Source organism: Anopheles funestus, unplaced genomic scaffold (assembly GCF_943734845.2).
Source record: "Anopheles funestus unplaced genomic scaffold, idAnoFuneDA-416_04 scaffold_10_ctg1, whole genome shotgun sequence".
Lineage (NCBI taxonomy): Eukaryota > Metazoa > Arthropoda > Insecta > Diptera > Culicidae > Anopheles > Anopheles funestus.
In genome coordinates, this window is record NW_026045351.1 from 251094 (window position 1) to 272715 (window position 21622).

Genomic DNA, 21622 nt, shown 5'->3' on the forward strand with positions numbered 1-21622 from the left:
CATTAGCCAAGACACCTTAGCCAAGACACCTTAGACGAGACACATTAGCCAAGACACCTTAGCCAAGACACATTAGCCAAGACACCTTAGCCAAGACACCTTAGCCAAGACACCTTAGCCAAGACACATTAGCCAAGACACCTTAGCCGAGACACATTAGCCAAGTCACTTTAGCCAAGACACATTAGCCAAGACACCTTAGCCAAGACACATTAGCCAAGACACCTTAGCCAAGACACCTTAGCCAAGACACTTTAGCCGAGACACATTAGCCAAGACACCTTAGCCAAGACACCTTAGCCAAGACACCTTAGCCAAGACACCTTAGCCGAGACACCTTAGCCAAGACACATTAGCCAAGACACATTCGCCAAGACACCTTAGCCAAGACACATTAGCCAAGACACATTAGCCAAGACACCTTAGCCAAGACACCTTAGCCGAGACACATTAGCCAAGACACCTTAGCCAAGACACTTTAGCCAAGACACATTAGCCAAGACACCTTAGCCAAGACACATTAGCCGAGACACATTAGCCAAGACACCTTAGCCAAGACACATTAGCCAAGACACCTTAGCCAAGACACCTTAGCCAAGACACCTTAGCCAAGACACATTAGCCAAGACACCTTAGCCGAGACACATTAGCCAAGACACATTAGCCAAGACACTTTAGCCAAGACACCTTAGCCGAGACACATTAGCCAAGACACCTTAGCCAAGACACTTTAGCCAAGACACATTAGCCAAGACACCTTAGCCAAGACACATTAGCCGAGACACATTAGCCGAGACACATTAGCCAAGACACCTTAGCCAAGACACATTAGCCAAGACACCTTAGCCAAGACACCTTAGCCAAGACACCTTAGCCAAGACACATTAGCCAAGACACCTTAGCCAAGACACATTAGCCAAGACACCTTAGCCAAGACACCTTAGCCAAGACACCTTAGCCAAGACACATTAGCCAAGACACCTTAGCCGAGACACATTAGCCAAGACACATTAGCCAAGACACCTTAGCCAAGACACCTTAGCCGAGACACATTAGCCAAGACACCTTAGCCAAGACACTTTAGCCAAGACACATTAGCCAAGACACCTTAGCCAAGACACCTTAGCCGAGACACATTAGCCAAGACACCTAAGCCAAGACACCTAAGCCAAGACACCTTAGCCAAGACACATTAGCCAAGACACCTTAGCCAAGACACATTAGCCAAGACACCTTAGCCAAGACACCTAAGCCAAGACACCTTAGCCAAGACACCTTAGCCAAGACACATTAGCCAAGACACCTTAGCCGAGACACATTAGCCAAGACACATTAGCCAAGACACCTTAGCCAAGACACCTTAGCCGAGACACATTAGCCAAGACACCTTAGCCAAGACACTTTAGCCAAGACACATTAGCCAAGACACCTTAGCCAAGACACCTTAGCCGAGACACATTAGCCAAGACACATTAGCCAAGACACCTTAGCCAAGACACCTTAGCCAAGACACCTTAGCCAAGACACATTAGCCAAGACACCTTAGCCGAGACACATTAGCCAAGACACATTAGCCAAGACATCTTAGCCAAGACACCTTAGCCGAGACACATTAGCCAAGACACCTTAGCCAAGACACTTAAGCCAAGACACATTAGCCAAGACACCTTAGCCAAGACACCTTAGCCGAGACACATTAGCCAAGACACCTAAGCCAAGACACCTAAGCCAAGACACCTTAGCCAAGACACATTAGCCAAGACACCTTAGCCAAGACACATTAGCCAAGACACCTAAGCCAAGACACTTTAGCCAAGACACATTAGCCAAGACACATTAGCCAAGACACCTTAGCCAAGACACATTAGCCAAGACACCTTAGCCAAGACACATTAGCCGAGACACATTAGCCGAGACACATTAGCCAAGACACCTTAGCCAAGACACATTAGCCAAGACACCTTAGCCAAGACACCTTAGCCAAGACACCTTAGCCAAGACACATTAGCCAAGACACCTTAGCCGAGACACATTAGCCAAGACACATTAGCCAAGACACCTTAGCCAAGACACCTTAGCCGAGACACATTAGCCAAGACACCTTAGCCAAGACACTTTAGCCAAGACACATTAGCCAAGACACCTTAGCCAAGACACATTAGCCGAGACACATTAGCCGAGACACATTAGCCAAGACACCTTAGCCAAGACACATTAGCCAAGACACCTTAGCCAAGACACCTTAGCCAAGACACCTTAGCCAAGACACATTAGCCAAGACACCTTAGCCAAGACACATTAGCCAAGACACCTTAGCCAAGACACCTTAGCCAAGACACCTTAGCCAAGACACATTAGCCAAGACACCTTAGCCGAGACACATTAGCCAAGACACATTAGCCAAGACACCTTAGCCAAGACACCTTAGCCGAGACACATTAGCCAAGACACCTTAGCCAAGACACTTTAGCCAAGACACATTAGCCAAGACACCTTAGCCAAGACACATTAGCCGAGACACATAAGCCAAGACACCTAAGCCAAGACACCTAAGCCAAGACACCTTAGCCAAGACACATTAGCCAAGACACCTTAGCCAAGACACATTAGCCAAGACACCTTAGCCAAGACACCTAAGCCAAGACAACTTAGCCAAGACACCTTAGCCAAGACACATTAGCCAAGACACCTTAGCCAAACCACATTAGCCAAGACACCTTAGCTAAGACACCTTAGCCAAGACACATTAGCCGAGACACCTTAGCCAAGACACCTTAGCCGAGACACATTAGCCAAGACACCTTAGCCAAGACACCTTAGCCAAGACACCTTAGCCAAGACACATTAGCCAAGACACCTTAGCCAAGACACATTAGCCAAGACACCTTAGCCAAGACACCTAAGCCAAGACACCTTAGCCAAGACACCTTAGCCAAGACACATTAGCCAGGACACCTTAGCCAAACCACATTAGCCAAGACACCTTAGCTAAGACACCTTAGCCAAGACACATTAGCCGAGACACCTTAGCCAAGACACATTAGCCGAGACACATTAGCCAAGACACCTTAGCCGAGACACATTAGCCGAGACACATTAGCCAAGACACCTTAGCCAAGACACATTAGCCGAGACACATTAGCCGAGACACATTAGCCAAGACACCTTAGCCAAGACACATTAGCCAAGACACCTTAGCCAAGACACCTTAGCCAAGACACCTTAGCCAAGACACATTAGCCAAGACACCTTAGCCGAGACACATTAGCCAAGACACATTAGCCAAGACACTTTAGCCAAGACACATTAGCCAAGACACATTAGCCAAGACACCTTAGCCAAGACACATTAGCCAAGACACCTTAGCCAAGACACCTTAGCCAAGACACCTTAGCCAAGACACCTTAGCCAAGACACATTAGCCAAGACACCTTAGCCAAGACACCTTAGCCGAGACACATTAGCCAAGACACATTAGCCAAGACACCTTAGCCAAGACACCTTAGCCAAGACACCTTAGCCAAGACACAATAGCCAAGACACCTTAGCCGAGACACATTAGCCAAGACACCTTAGCCAAGACACCTTAGCCAAGACACCTCAGCCAAGACACCTTAGCCAAGACACCTTAGTCAAGACACCTTAGCCAAGACACCTTAGCCAAGACACCTTAGCCAAGACACATTAGCCAAGACACATTAGCCGAGACACATTAGCCGAGACACCTTAGCCAAGACACATTAGCCAAGACACCTTAGCCAAGACACCTTAGCCAAGACACCTTAGCCAAGACACCTTAGCCAAGACACATTAGCCAAGAAACCTTAGCCAAAACACATTAGCCAAGACACCTTAGCTAAGACACATTAGCCAAGACACATTAGCCGAGACACCTTAGCCAAGACACCTTAGCCAAGACACCTTAGCCAAGACACCTTAGCCAAGACACCTTAGCCAAGACACCTTAGCCAAGACACTTTAGCCGAGACACATTAGCCAATACACCTTAGCCAAGACACATTAGCCGAGACACATTAGCCAAGACACCTTAGCCAAGACACCTTAGCCGAGACACCTTAGCCGAGACACATTAGCCGAGACACATTAGCCAAGACACCTTAGCCAAGACACATTAGCCGAGACACCTTAGCCGAGACACATTAGCCAAGACACCTTAGCCGAGACACCTTAGCCAAGACACCTTAGCCAAGACACCTTAGCCAAGACACATTAGCCGAGACACATTAGCCGAGACACATTAGCCAAGACACCTTAGCCAAGACACATTAGCCAAGACACCTTAGCCAAGACACCTTAGCCAAGACACCTTAGCCAAGACACATTAGCCAAGACACTTTAGCCAAGACACATTAGCCAAGACACATTAGCCAAGACACCTTAGCCAAGACACATTAGCCGAGACACCTTAGCCAAGACACATTAGCCGAGACACATTAGCCGAGACACATTAGCCGAGACACCTTAGCCAAGACACATTAGCCAAGACACCTTAGCCAAGACACCTTAGCCAAGACACCTTAGCCAAGACACCTTAGCCAAGACACATTAGCCAAGAAACCTTAGCCAAAACACATTAGCCAAGACACCTTAGCTAAGACACATTAGCCAAGACACATTAGCCGAGACACCTTAGCCAAGACACCTTAGCCAAGACACCTTAGCCAAGACACATTAGCCAAGACACCTTAGCCAAGACACCTTAGCCAAGACACCTTAGCCAAGACACATTAGCCAAGACACCTTAGTCAAGACACCTTAGCCAAGACACCTTAGCCAAGACACCTTAGTCAAGACACCTTAGCCGAGACACCTTAGCCGAGACACATTAGCCGAGACACATTAGCCAAGACACCTTAGCCAAGACACATTAGCCGAGACACCTTAGCCGAGACACATTAGCCAAGACACCTTAGCCGAGACACCTTAGCCAAGACACCTTAGCCAAGACACCTTAGCCAAGACACATTAGCCGAGACACATTAGCCGAGACACATTAGCCAAGACACCTTAGCCAAGACACATTAGCCAAGACACCTTAGCCAAGACACCTTAGCCAAGACACCTTAGCCAAGACACATTAGCCGAGACACATTAGCCAAGACACCTTAGCCAAGACACATTAGCCGAGACACCTTAGCCAAGACACATTAGCCGAGACACATTAGCCAAGACACCTTAGCCGAGACACATTAGCCGAGACACCTTAGCCAAGACACATTAGCCAAGACACCTTAGCCGAGACACATTAGCCAAGACACATTAGCCAAGACACCTTAGCCAAGACACCTTAGCCGAGACACATTAGCCAAGACACCTTAGCCAAGACACTTTAGCCAAGACACATTAGCCAAGACACCTTAGCCAAGACACATTAGCCGAGACACATTAGCCGAGACACATTAGCCAAGACACCTTAGCCAAGACACATTAGCCAAGACACCTTAGCCAAGACACCTTAGCCAAGACACCTTAGCCAAGACACATTAGCCAAGACACCTTAGCCAAGACACATTAGCCAAGACACCTTAGCCAAGACACCTTAGCCAAGACACCTTAGCCAAGACACATTAGCCAAGACACCTTAGCCGAGACACATTAGCCAAGACACATTAGCCAAGACACCTTAGCCAAGACACCTTAGCCGAGACACATTAGCCAAGACACCTTAGCCAAGACACATTAGCCGAGACACCTTAGCCGAGACACATTAGCCAAGACACCTTAGCCGAGACACCTTAGCCAAGACACCTTAGCCAAGACACCTTAGCCAAGACACATTAGCCGAGACACATTAGCCGAGACACATTAGCCAAGACACCTTAGCCAAGACACATTAGCCAAGACACCTTAGCCAAGACACCTTAGCCAAGACACTTTAGCCAAGACACATTAGCCAAGACACATTAGCCAAGACACCTTAGCCAAGACACATTAGCCGAGACACCTTAGCCAAGACACATTAGCCGAGACACATTAGCCAAGACACCTTAGCCGAGACACATTAGCCGAGACACCTTAGCCAAGACACATTAGCCAAGACACCTTAGCCGAGACACATTAGCCAAGACACATTAGCCAAGACACCTTAGCCAAGACACCTTAGCCGAGACACATTAGCCAAGACACCTTAGCCAAGACACTTTAGCCAAGACACATTAGCCAAGACACCTTAGCCAAGACACATTAGCCGAGACACATTAGCCGAGACACATTAGCCAAGACACCTTAGCCAAGACACATTAGCCAAGACACCTTAGCCAAGACACCTTAGCCAAGACACCTTAGCCAAGACACATTAGCCAAGACACCTTAGCCAAGACACATTAGCCAAGACACCTTAGCCAAGACACCTTAGCCAAGACACCTTAGCCAAGACACATTAGCCAAGACACCTTAGCCGAGACACATTAGCCAAGACACATTAGCCAAGACACCTTAGCCAAGACACCTTAGCCGAGACACATTAGCCAAGACACCTTAGCCAAGACACTTTAGCCAAGACACATTAGCCAAGACACCTTAGCCAAGACACCTTAGCCGAGACACATTAGCCAAGACACCTAAGCCAAGACACCTAAGCCAAGACACCTTAGCCAAGACACATTAGCCAAGACACCTTAGCCAAGACACATTAGCCAAGACACCTTAGCCAAGACACCTAAGCCAAGACAACTTAGCCAAGACACCTTAGCCAAGACACATTAGCCAAGACACCTTAGCCAAACCACGTTAGCCAAGACACCTTAGCTAAGACACCTTAGCCAAGACACATTAGCCGAGACACCTTAGCCAAGACACCTTAGCCGAGACACATTAGCCAAGACACCTTAGCCAAGACACCTTAGCCAAGACACCTTAGCCAAGACACATTAGCCAAGACACCTTAGCCAAGACACATTAGCCAAGACACCTTAGCCAAGACACCTAAGCCAAGACACCTTAGCCAAGACACCTTAGCCAAGACACATTAGCCAAGACACCTTAGCCAAACCACATTAGCCAAGACACCTTAGCTAAGACACCTTAGCCAAGACACATTAGCCGAGACACCTTAGCCAAGACACATTAGCCGAGACACATTAGCCAAGACACCTTAGCCGAGACACATTAGCCGAGACACATTAGCCAAGACACCTTAGCCAAGACACATTAGCCGAGACACATTAGCCGAGACACATTAGCCAAGACACCTTAGCCAAGACACATTAGCCAAGACACCTTAGCCAAGACACCTTAGCCAAGACACCTTAGCCAAGACACATTAGCCAAGACACCTTAGCCGAGACACATTAGCCAAGACACATTAGCCAAGACACCTTAGCCAAGACACCTTAGCCGAGACACATTAGCCAAGACACCTTAGCCAAGACACTTTAGCCAAGACACATTAGCCAAGACACCTTAGCCAAGACACCTTAGCCGAGACACATTAGCCAAGACACCTAAGCCAAGACACCTAAGCCAAGACACCTTAGCCAAGACACATTAGCCAAGACACCTTAGCCAAGACACATTAGCCAAGACACCTTAGCCAAGACACCTAAGCCAAGACACCTTAGCCAAGACACCTTAGCCAAGACACATTAGCCAAGACACCTTAGCCAAACCACATTAGCCAAGACACCTTAGCTAAGACACCTTAGCCAAGACACATTAGCCGAGACACCTTAGCCAAGACACCTTAGCCAAGACACTTTAGCCAAGACACCTTAGCCGAGACACATTAGCCAAGACACCTTAGCCAAGACACATTAGCCAAGACACCTTAGCCAAGACACATTAGCCAAGACACCTTAGCCAAGACACCTTAGCCAAGACACCTTAGCCAAGACACCTTAGCCAAGACACATTAGCCAAGAAACCTTAGCCAAAACACATTAGCCAAGACACCTTAGCTAAGACACATTAGCCAAGACACATTAGCCGAGACACCTTAGCCAAGACACCTTAGCCAAGACACCTTAGCCAAGACACCTTAGCCAAGACACCTTAGCCAAGACACCTTAGCCAAGACACTTTAGCCGAGACACATTAGCCAAGACACCTTAGCCAAGACACATTAGCCGAGACACATTAGCCAAGACACCTTAGCCAAGACACCTTAGCCAAGACACTTTAGCCAAGACACCTTAGCCAAGACACCTAAGCCAAGACACCTTAGCCAAGACACATTAGCCAAGACACCTTAGCCATGACACCTTAGCCAAGACACCTTAGCCGAGACACATTAGCCAAGACACCTTAGCCAAGACACTTTAGCCAAGACACATTAGCCAAGACACCTTAGCCAAGACACATTAGCCGAGACACATTAGCCAAGACACCTTAGCCAAGACACCTTAGCCAAGACACTTTAGCCAAGACACATTAGCCAAGACACCTTAGCCAAGACACATTAGCCAAGACACATTAGCCAAGACACCTTAGCCAAGACACCTAAGCCAAGACACCTTAGCCAAGACACATTAGCCAAGACACATTAGCCAAGACACCTTAGCCAAGACACCTTAGCCGAGACACATTAGCCAAGACACCTTAGCCAAGACACTTTAGCCAAGACACATTAGCCAAGACACCTTAGCCAAGACACTTTAGCCAAGACACATTAGCCAAGACACCTTAGCCAAGACACCTTAGCCAAGACACATTAGCCAAGACACATTAGCCAAGACGCATTAGCCAAGACACCTTAGCCAAGACACCTTAGCCAAGACACCTTAGCCAAGACACCTTAGCCAAGACACCTTAGCCAAGACACATTAGCCAAGACACATTAGCCAAGACACGTTAGCCAAGACACCTTAGCCAAGACACCTTAGCCAAGACACCTTAGCCAAGACACAATAGCCAAGACACATTAGCCAAGACACCTTAGCCAAGACACTTTAGCCAAGACACATTAGCCAAGACACCTTAGCCAAGACACATTAGCCGAGACACATTAGCCAAGACACCTTAGCCAAGACACCTTAGCCAAGACACTTTAGCCAAGACACATTAGCCAAGACACCTTAGCCAAGACACATTAGCCAAGACACATTAGCCAAGACACCTTAGCCAAGACACCTAAGCCAAGACACCTTAGCCAAGACACATTAGCCTAGACACATTAGCCAAGACACCTTAGCCAAGACACCTTAGCCGAGACACATTAGCCAAGACACCTTAGCCAAGACACTTTAGCCAAGACACATTAGCCAAGACACCTTAGCCAAGACACTTTAGCCAAGACACATTAGCCAAGACACCTGAGCCAAGACACATTAGCCAAGACACATTAGCCAAGACGCATTAGCCAAGACACCTTAGCCAAGACACCTTAGCCAAGACACCTTAGCCAAGACACATTAGCCAAGACACCTTAGCCAAGACACATTAGCCAAGACACATTAGCCAAGACACGTTAGCCAAGACACCTTAGCCAAGACACCTTAGCCAAGACACCTTAGCCAAGACACAATAGCCAAGACACCTTAGTCAAGACACCTTAGCCAAGACACCTTAGCCAAGACACATTAGCCAAGACACATTAGCCAAGACACCTTAGCCAAGACACCTTAGCCAAGACACCTTAGCCAAGACACATTAGCCGAGACGCATTAGCCAAGACACCTTAGCTAAGACACCTTAGCCAAGACACCTTAGCCAAGACACCTTAGCCAAGACACATTAGCCAAGACACATTAGCCGAGACACATTAGCCAAGACACCTTAGCCAAGACACTTTAGCCAAGACACCTTAGCCAAGACACCTTAGCCAAGACACCTTAGCCAAGACACATTAGCCGAGACATTCTGGCCAAGACACATTAGCCAAGACACCTTAGCCAAGACACCTTAGCCAAGACACCTTAGCCAAGACACATTAGCCAAGACACCTTAGCCGAGACACCTTAGCCAAGACACATTAGCCAAGACACCTTAGCCAAGACACCTTAGTCAAGACACCTTAGCCAAGACACCTTAGCCAAGACACATTAGCCGAGACATTCTGGCCAAGACACATTAGCCAAGACACCTTAGCCAAGACACCTTAGCCAAGACACCTTAGCCAAGACACATTAGCCAAGACACCTTAGCCGAGACACCTTGACCAAGACACATTAGCCAAGACACCTTAGCCAAGACACCTTAGCCAAGACACCTTAGCCAAGACACCTTAGCCAAGACACCTTAGCCAAGACACTTTAGCCGAGACACATTAGCCAAGACACCTTAGCCAAGACACTTTAGCCAAGACACATTAGCCAAGACACCTTAGCCAAGACACCTTAGCCGAGACACATTAGCCAAGACACCTTAGCCAAGACACATTAGCCAAGACACCTTAGCCAAGACACATTAGCCAAGACACCTTAGCCGAGACACATTAGCCAAGACACTTTAGCCAAGACACCTTAGCCGAGACACATTAGCCAAGACACTTTAGCCAAGACACATTAGCCAAGACACCTTAGCCAAGACACATTAGCCAAGACACCTTAGCCAAGACACCTTAGCCAAGACACATTAGCCAAGACACCTTAGCCAAGACACCTTAGCCGAGACACATTAGCCAAGACACCTTAGCCAAGACACATTAGCCAAGACACCTTAGCCAAGACACCTTAGCCAAGACACCTTAGCCAAGACACATTAGCCAAGACACCTTAGCCGAGACACATTAGCCAAGACACTTTAGCCAAGACACCTTAGCCGAGACACATTAGCCAAGACACTTTAGCCAAGACACATTAGCCAAGACACCTTAGCCAAGACACATTAGCCAAGACACCTTAGCCAAGACACATTAGCCGAGACACATTAGCCAAGACACCTTAGCCAAGACACTTTAGCCAAGACACCTTAGCCAAGACACCTTAGCCAAGACACCTTAGCCAAGACACCTTAGCCAAGACACATTAGCCGAGACACATTAGCCAAGACACATTAGCCGAGACACATTAGCCAAGACACATTAGCCGAGACACCGTAGCCAAGACACCTTAGCCGAGACACATTAGCCAAGACACCTTAGCCAAGACACTTTAGCCAAGACACCTTAGCCGAGACACATTAGCCAAGACACCTTAGCCAAGACACCTTAGCTAAGACACCTTAGCCAAGACACCTTAGCCAAGACACTTTAGCCGAGACACATTAGCCAAGACACTTTAGCCAAGACACCTTAGCCACGACACCTTAGCCAAGACACTTTAGCCAAGACACATTAGCCAAGACACCTTAGCCAAGACACCTTAGCCGAGACACATTAGCCAAGACACCTTAGCCAAGACACTTTAGCCAAGACACATTAGCCAAGACACCTTAGCCAAGACACCTTAGCCGAGACACATTAGCCAAGACACCTTAGCCAAGACACCTTTGCCAAGACACCTTAGCCAAGACACATTAGCCAAGACACCTTAGCCAAGACACATTAGCCAAGACACATTAGCCAAGACACCTTAGCCAAGACACCTTAGCCAAGACACCTTAGCCAAGACACCTTAGCCAAGACACATTAGCCAAGACACCTTAGCCAAGACACCTTAGCCAAGACACTTTAGCCGAGACACCTTAGCCAAGACACTTTAGCCAAGACACCTTAGCCGAGACACATTAGCCAAGACACCTTAGCCGAGACACATTAGCCAAGACACCTTAGCCAAGACTTATTAGCCGAGACACATTAGCCAAGACACATTAGCCAAGACACATTAGCCAAGACACCTTAGCCAACACACATTAGCCGAGACACATTAGCCAAGACACCTTAGCCAAGACACATTAGCCGAGACACATTAGCCAAGACACCTTAGCCAAGACACCTTAGCCAAGACACTTTAGCCGAGACACCTTAGCCAAGACACTTTAGCCAAGACACCTTAGCCGAGACACATTAGCCAAGACACCTTAGCCGAGACACATTAGCCAAGACACCTTAGCCAAGACACATTAGCCGAGACACATTAGCCAAGACACATTAGCCAAGACACATTAGCCAAGACTCCTTAGCCAAGACACATTAGCCGAGACACATTAGCCAAGACACCTTAGCCAAGACACATTAGCCGAGACACATTAGCCAAGACACCTTAGCCAAGACACATTAGCCAAGACACCTTAGCCAAGACACCTTAGCCAAGACACATTAGCCGAGACACATTAGCCAAGAAACCTTAGCCAAGACACATTAGCCGAGACACATTAGCCAAGACACCTTAGCCAAGACACCTTAGCCAAGACACCTTAGCCAAGACACCTTAGCCAAGACACCTTAGCCAAGACACTTTAGCCGAGACACATTAGCCAAGACACTTTAGCCAAGACACATTAGCCAAGACACCTTAGCCAAGACACCTTAGCCAAGACACATTAGCCAAGACACCTTTGTCAAGACACCTTAGCCAAGACACATTAGCCGAGACACATTTGCCAGGACACCTTAGCCAAGACACCTTAGCCAAGACACCTTAGCCAAGACACATTAGCCAAGACACCTTAGCCAAGACACATTAGCCAAGACACCTTAGCCAAGACACCTTAGCCGAGACACATTAGCCAAGACACCTAAGCCAAGACACTTTAGCCAAGACACATTAGCCAAGACACCTTAGCCAAGACACCTTAGCCAAGACACCTTAGCCAAGACACCTTAGCCTAGACACATTAGCCAAGACACCTTAGCCAAGACACCTTAGCCAAAACACATTAGCCAAGACACCTTAGCTAAGACACCTTAGCCAAGACACATTAGCCGAGACACCTTAGCCAAGACACCTTAGCCAAGACACCTTAGCCGAGACACATTAGCCAAGACACCTTAGCCAAGACACCTTAGCCAAGACACCTTAGCCAAGACACATTAGCCGAGACACATTAGCCAAGACACCTTAGCCAAGACACCTTAGCCAAGACACCTTAGCCAAGACACCTTAGCCAAGACACATTAGCCAAGACACCTTAGCCAAGACACCTTAGCCAAGACACCTTAGCCGAGACACATTAGCCAAGACACCTTAGCCAAGACACATTAGCCAAGACACCTTAGCCAAGACACCTTAGCCAAGACACCTTAGCCGAGACACATTAGCCAAGACACCTTAGCCAAGACACATTAGCCAAGATACCTTAGCCAAGACACCTTAGCCAAGACACATTAGCCAAGACACATTAGCCAAGACACCTTAGCCAAGACACCTTAGCCAAGACACCTTAGCCAAGACACCTTAGCCAAGACACCTTAGCCAAGACACCTTAGCAAAGACACCTTAGCCAAGACACATTAGCCAAGACACCTTAGCCAAGACACATTAGCCAAGACACATTAGCCAAGACACCTTAGCCGAGACACCTTAGCCAAGACACCTTAGCCAAGACACATTAGCCAAGACACATTAGCCAAGACACCTTAGCCAAGACACTTTAGCCGAGACACATTAGCCAAGACACCTTAGCCAAGACACCTTAGCCAAGACACATTAGCCAAGACACATTAGCCAAGACACCTTAGCCAAGACACCTTAGCCAAGACACCTTAGCCAAGACACCTTAGCCAAGACACCTTAGCCAAGACACCTTAGCCAAGACACATTAGCCAAGACACCTTAGCCAAGACACATTAGCCAAGACACATTAGCCAAGACACCTTAGCCGAGACACCTTAGCCAAGACACCTTAGCCAAGACACATTAGCCAAGACACATTAGCCAAGACACCTTAGCCAAGACACCTTAGCCAAGACACCTTAGCCAAGACACATTAGCCAAGACACCTTAGCCAAGACACATTAGCCAAGACACATTAGCCAAGACACCTTAGCCGAGACACCTTAGCCAAGACACCTTAGCCAAGACACCTTAGCCAAGACACATTAGCCAAGACACTTTAGCCAAGACACCTTAGTCAAGACACCTTAGCCAAGACACATTAGCCAATACACCTTAGCCAAGACACCTTAGCCGAGACACTTTAGCCAAGACACATTAGCCGAGACACATTAGCCAAGACACATTAGCCAAGACACCTTAGCCAAGACACCTTAGCCGAGACACATTAGCCAAGACACATTAGCCAAGACACATTAGCCAAGACACATTAGCCAAGACACCTTAGCCAAGACACCTTAGCCGCGACACATTAGCCAAGACACCTTAGCCAAGACACCTTAGCCAAGACACCTTAGCCAAGACACATTAGCCAAGACACATTAGCCAAGACACCTTAGCCAAGACACCTTAGCCAAGACACTTTAGCCAAGACACATTAGCCGAGACACATTAGCCAAGACACCTTAGCCAAGACACCTTAGCCAAGACACTTTAGCCAAGACACATTAGCCGAGACACATTAGCCAATACACCTTAGCGAAGACACATTAGCCAAGACACCTTAGCCAAGACACATTAGCCAAGACACCTTAGCTAAAACACATTAGCCAAGACACCTTAGCTAAGACACCTTAGCCAAGACACATTAGCCGAGACACCTTAGCCAAGACACCTTAGCCAAGACACCTTAGCCGAGACACATTAGCCAAGACACCTTAGCCAAGACACTTTAGCCAAGACACATTAGCCAAGACACCTTAGCCAAGACACCTTAGCCGAGACACATTAGCCAAGACACCTTAGCCAAGACACATTAGCCAAGACACCTTAGCCAAGACACCTTAGCCAAGACACCTTAGCCAAGACACCTTAGCCAAGACACCTTAGCCAAGACACCTTAGCCAAGACACCTTAGCCAAGACACCTTAGCCGAGACACATTAGCCAAGACACCTTAGCCAAGACACCTTAGCCAAGACACTTTAGCCAAGACACCTTAGCCAAGACACCTTAGCCGAGACACCTTAGCCAAAACACCTTAGCCGAGACACATTAGCCAAGAAACCTTAGCCAAGACACATTAGCCAAGACACTTTAGCCAAAACACCTTAGCCAAGACACATTAGCCAAGACACATTAGCCAAGACACCTTAGCCAAGACACCTTAGCCAAGACACCTTAGCCAAGACACATTAGCCAAGACACCTTAGCCAAGACACATTAGCCAAGACACATTAGCCAAGACACCTTAGCCGAGACACCTTAGCCAAGACACCTTAGCAAAGACACCTTAGCCAAGACACATTAGCCAAGACACTTTAGCCAAGACACCTTAGCCGAGACACATTAGCCAAGACACCTTAGCCGAGACACATTAGCCAAGACACCTTAGCCAAGACACCTTAGCCAAGACACCTTAGCCGAGACACCTTAGCCAAGACACTTAAGCCAAGACACCTTAGCCAAGACACCTTAGCCAAGACACCTTAGCCAAGACACCTTAGCCAAGACACCTTAGCCAAGACACCTTAGCCGAGACACATTAGCCAAGACACCTAAGCCAAGACACTTTAGCCAAGACACATTAGCCAAGACACCTTAGCCAAGACACCTTAGCCAAGACACCTTAGCCAAGACACATTAGCCAAGACACCTTAGCCAAGACACCTTAGCCAAGACACCTTAGCCAAGACACCTTAGCCAAGACACATTAGCCAAGACACCTTAGCCAAGACACATTAGCCAAGACACATTAGCCAAGACACCTTAGCCAAGACACCTTAGCCAAGACACCTTAGCCAAGACACCTTAGCCAAGACACCTTAGCCAAGACACTTTAGCCAAGACACATTAGCCAAGACACATTAGCCAAGACACATTAGCCAAGACACATTAGCCAAGACACCTTAGCCAAGACACCTTAGCCAAGACACCTTAGCCAAGACACATTAGCCAAGACACCTTAGCCAAGACACATTAGCCAAGACACCTTAGCCAAGACACCTTAGCCAAGACACCTTAGCCAAGACACCTTAGCCAAGACACCTTAGCCAAGACACCTTAGCCAAGACACCTTAGCCAAGACACCTTAGCCGAGACACATTAGCCAAGACACCTTAGCCAAGACACCTTAGCCAAGACACCTTAGCCGAGACACCTTAGCCAAGACACCTTAGCCAAGACACCTTAGCCAAGACACTTTAGCCAAGACACATTAGAAAAGACACATTAGCCGAGACACCTTAGCCAAGACACCTTAGCCAAGACACCTTAGCCGAGACACATTAGCCAAGACACCTTAGCCGAGACACATTAGCCAAGACACCTTAGCCAAGACACCTTAGCCAAGACACCTTAGCCGAGACACCTTAGCCAAGACACCTTAGCCAAGACACCTTAGCCAAGACACTTTAGCCAAGACACATTAGAAAAGACACATTAGCCGAGACACCTTAGCCAAGACACCTTAGCCAAGACACCTTAGCCAAGACACCTTAGCCAAGACACCTTAGCCAAGACACATTAGCCAAGACACCTTAGCCAAGACACCTTAGCCAAGACACCTTAGCCGAGACACCTTAGCCAAGACACCTTAGCCAAGACACCTTAGCCAAGACACATTAGCCAAGACACTTTAGCCAAGACACCTTAGCCGAGACACATTAGCCAAGACACCTTAGCCGAGACACATTAGCCAAGACACCTTAGCCAAGACACCTTAGCCAAGACACCTTAGCCAAGACACCTTAGCCAAGACACTTTAGCCGAGACACCTTAGCCAAGACACCTTAGCCAAGACACCTTAGCCAAGACACCTTAGCCGAGACACATTAGCCAAGACACCTAAGCCAAGACACTTTAGCCAAGATACATTAGCCAAGACACCTTAGCCAAGACACCTTAGCCAAGACACATTAGCCAAGACACATTAGCCAAGACACATTAGCCAAGACACCTTAGCCAAGACACCTTAGCCAAGACACCTTAGCCAAGACACATTAGCCAAGACACCTTAGCCAAGACACATTAGCCAAGACACATTAGCCAAGACACCTTAGCCAAGACACCTTAGCCAAGACACCTTAGCCAAGACACCTTAGCCAAGACACATTAGCCAAGACACCTTAGCCAAGACACATTAGCCAAGACACCTTAGCCAAGACACATTAGCCAAGACACATTAGCCAAGACACCTTAGCCGAGACACATTAGCCAAGACACCTTAGCCAAGACACATTAGCCAAGACACATTAGCCAAGACACCTTAGCCAAGACACCTTAGCCAAGACACCTTAGCCAAGACACCTTATCCAAGACACCTTAGCCAAGACACATTAGCCAAGACACATTAGCCAAGACACCTTAGCCGAGACACCTTAGCCAAGACACCTTAGCCAAGACACCTTAGCCAAGACACATTAGCCAAGACACTTAAGCCAAGACACCTTAGTCAAGACACCTTAGCCAAGACACATTAGCCAAGACACCTTAGCCAAGACACCTTAGCCGAGACACATTAGCCAAGACACATTAGCCGAGACACATTAGCCAAGACACATTAGCCAAGACACCTTAGTTAAGACACCTTAGCCAAGACACATTAGCCAAGACACATTAGCCAAGACACCTTAGCCAAGACACCTTAGCCGAGACACATTAGCCAAGACACCTTAGCCAAGACACCTTAGCCAAGACACTTTAGCCAAGACACCTTAGCCAAGACACCTTAGCCAAGACACCTTAGCCGAGACACCTTAGCCAAAACACCTTAGCCGAGACACATTAGCCTAGACACCTTAGCCAAGACACATTAGCCAAGACACATTAGCCAAGACACCTTAGCCAAGACACCTTAGCCGCGACACCTTAGCCAAGACACCTTAGCCAAGACACCTTAGTTAAGACACCTTAGCCAAGACACATTAGCCAAGACACATTAGCCAAGACACCTTAGCCAAGACACCTTAGCCAAGACACTTTAGCCAAGACACATTAGCCGAGACACATTAGCCAAGACACCTTAGCCAAGACACCTTAGCCAAGACACTTTAGCCAAGACACATTAGCCGAGACACATTAGCCAATACACCTTAGCGAAGACACATTAGCCAAGACACCTTAGCCAAGACACATTAGCCAAGACACCTTAGCTAAAACACATTAGCCAAGACACCTTAGCTAAGACACCTTAGCCAAGACACATTAGCCGAGACACCTTAGCCAAGACACCTTAGCCAAGACACCTTAGCCGAGACACATTAGCCAAGACACCTTAGCCAAGACACTTTAGCCAAGACACATTAGCCAAGACACCTTAGCCAAGACACCTTAGCCGAGACACATTAGCCAAGACACCTTAGCCAAGACACATTAGCCAAGACACCTTAGCCAAGACACCTTAGCCAAGACACCTTAGCCAAGACACCTTAGCCAAGACACCTTAGCCAAGACACCTTAGCCAAGACACCTTAGCCAAGACACCTTAGCCAAGACACCTTAGCCGAGACACATTAGCCAAGACACCTTAGCCAAGACACCTTAGCCAAGACACTTTAGCCAAGACACCTTAGCCAAGACACCTTAGCCAAGACACCTTAGCCGAGACACCTTAGCCAAAACACCTTAGCCGAGACACATTAGCCTAGACACCTTAGCCAAGACACATTAGCCAAGACACTTTAGCCAAAACACCTTAGCCAAGACACATTAGCCAAGACACATTAGCCAAGATACCTTAGCCAAGACACCTTAGCCAAGACACCTTAGCCAAGACACATTAGCCAAGACACCTTAGCCAAGACACATTAGCCAAGACACATTAGCCAAGACACCTAAGCCGAGACACCTTAGCCAAGACACCTTAGCCAAGACACATTAGCCAAGACACTTTAGCCATGACACCTTAGCCGAGACACATTAGCCAAGACACCTTAGCCGAGACACATTAGCCAAGACACCTTAGCCAAGACACCTTAGCCAAGACACCTTAGCCAAGACACATTAGCCGAGACACCTTAGCCAAGACACATTAGCCAAGACACATTAGCCAAGACACATTAGCCAAGACACCTTAGCCAAGACACCTTAGCCAAGACACCTTAGCCAAGACACCTTAGCCAAGACACCTTAGCCGAGACACCTTAGCCAAGACACATTAGCCAAGACACATTAGCCAAGACACATTAGCCAAGACACCTTAGCCAAGACACCTTAGCCAAGACACATTAGCCAAGACACATTAGCCAAGACACCTTAGCCGAGACACATTAGCCAAGACACCTTAGCCAAGACACCTTAGCCGAGACACATTAGCCAAGACACATTAGCCAAGACACATTAGCCAAGACACCTTAGCCAAGACACATTAGCCAAGACACCTTAGCCAAGACATCTTAGCCAAGACACCTTAGAAACGACACATTAGCCAAGACACATTAGCCAAGACACATTAGCCAAGACACATTAGCCAAGACACATTAGCCAAGACACATTAGCTAAGACACCTTAGCCAAGACACCTTAGCCAAGACACCTTAGCCAAGACATCTTAGCCAAGACACCTTAGAAACGACACATTAGCCTAGACACATTAGCCAAGACACATTAGCCAAGACACATTAGCCAAGACACATTAGCCAAGACACCTTAGCCAAGACACCTTAGCCAAGACACATTAGCCAAGACACCTTAGCCAAGACACCTTAGCCAAGACACATTAGCCAAGACACCTTAGCCAAGACACCTTAGCCGAGACACATTAGCCAAGACACATTAGCCAAGACACATTAGCCAAGACACCTTAGCCAAGACACATTAGCCAAGACACATTAGCCAAGACACCTTAGCCAAGACACCTTAGCCAAGACACATTAGCCAAGACACATTAGCCAAGACACATTAGCCAAGACACATTAGCCAAGACACATTAGCCAAGACACCTTAGCCAAGACACATTAGCCAAGACACATTAGCCAAGACACATTAGCCAAGACACATTAGCCAAGACACATTAGCCAAGACACCTTAGCCAAGACACATTAGCCAAGACACATTAGCCAAGACACATTAGCCAAGACACATTAGCCAAGACACATTAGCCAAGACACATTAGCTAAGACACCTTAGCCAAGACACCTTAGCAAAGACACCTTAGCCAAGACATCTTAGCCAAGACACCTTAGCCACGACACATTAGCCAAGACACATTAGCCAAGACACCTTAGGCAAGACACCTTAGAAAAGACACATTAGCCAAGACACATTAGCCAAGACACCTTAGCCAAGACACATTAGTCAAGACACATTAGCCAAGACACATAAGCCAAGACACCTTAGCCAAGACACCTTAGCCAAGACACATTAGCCAAGACACCTTAGCCAAGACACATTAGCCAAGACACATTAGCCAAGACACCTTAACCAAGACACCTTAGCCGAGACACATTAGCCAAGACACCTTAGCCAAGACACCTTAGCCAAGACACATTAGCCAAGACACATTAGCCAAGACACATTAGCCAAGACACATTAGCCAAGACACATTAGCCAAGACACATTAGCCAAGACACCTTAGCCAAGACACATTAGCCAAGACACATTAGCCAAGACACATTAGCCAAGACACATTAGCCAAGACACATTAGCCAAGACACATTAGCCAAGACACATTAGCTAAGACACCTTAGCCAAGACACCTTAGCCAAGACACCTTAGCCAAGACATCTTAGCCAAGACACCTTAGAAACGACACATTAGCCTAGACACATTAGCCAAGACACATTAGCCAAGACACATTAGCCAAGACACCTTAGCCAAGACACCTTAGCCGAGACACATTAGCCAAGACACCTTAGCCAAGACACCTTAGCCAAGACACATTAGCCAAGACACATTAGCCAAGACACATTAGCCAAGACACATTAGCCAAGACACATTAGCCAAGACACCTTAGCCAAGACACATTAGTCAAGACACATTAGCCAAGACACATAAGCCAAGACACCTTAGCCAAGACACATTAGCCAAGACACCTTAGCCAAGACACATTAGCCAAGACACATTAGCCAAGACACCTTAGCCAAGACACATTAGCCAAGACACCTTAGCCAAGACACATTAGCCAAGACACATTAGCCAAGACACCTTAACCAAGACACCTTAGCCGAGACACATTAGCCAAGACACCTTAGCCAAGACACCTTAGCCAAGACACATTAGCCAAGACACATTAGCCAAGACACATTAGCCAAGACACATTAGCCAAGACACATTAGCCAAGACACATTAGCCAAGACACCTTAGCCAAGACACATTAGCCAAGACACATTAGCCAAGACACATTAGCCAAGACACATTAGCCAAGACACATTAGCAAAGACACATTAGCCAAGACACATTAGCTAAGACACCTTAGCCAAGACACCTTAGCCAAGACACCTTAGCCAAGACATCTTAGCCAAGACACCTTAGAAACGACACATTAGCCTAGACACATTAGCCAAGACACATTAGCCAAGACACATTAGCCAAGACACATTAGCCAAGACACCTTAGCCAAGACACCTTAGCCAAGACACATTAGCCAAGACACATTAGCCAAGACACCTTAGCCAAGACACCTTAGCCGAGACACATTAGCCAAGACACCTTAGCCAAGACACCTTAGCCAAGACACATTAACCAAGACACATCAGCCAAGACACATTAGCCAAGACACATTAGCCAAGACACATTAGCCAAGACACATTAGCCAAGACACATTAGCTAAGACACCTTAGCCAAGACACCTTAG

The 21622-nt window shown here is 47.5% G+C and overlaps 1 long non-coding RNA gene across 1 annotated transcript in view; it reads right to left on the reverse strand.

The window, feature by feature from the left end:
* Nucleotides 1–21622, reverse strand: part of LOC125774470 (uncharacterized) — a 64470-nt gene that overhangs the window by 1501 nt on the left and 41347 nt on the right. The window contains exon 8 of the long non-coding RNA XR_007420935.1: nt 2494–2535. This is a non-coding gene — a long non-coding RNA (uncharacterized LOC125774470). The remainder of the gene's footprint in view (nt 1–2493; nt 2536–21622) is intronic.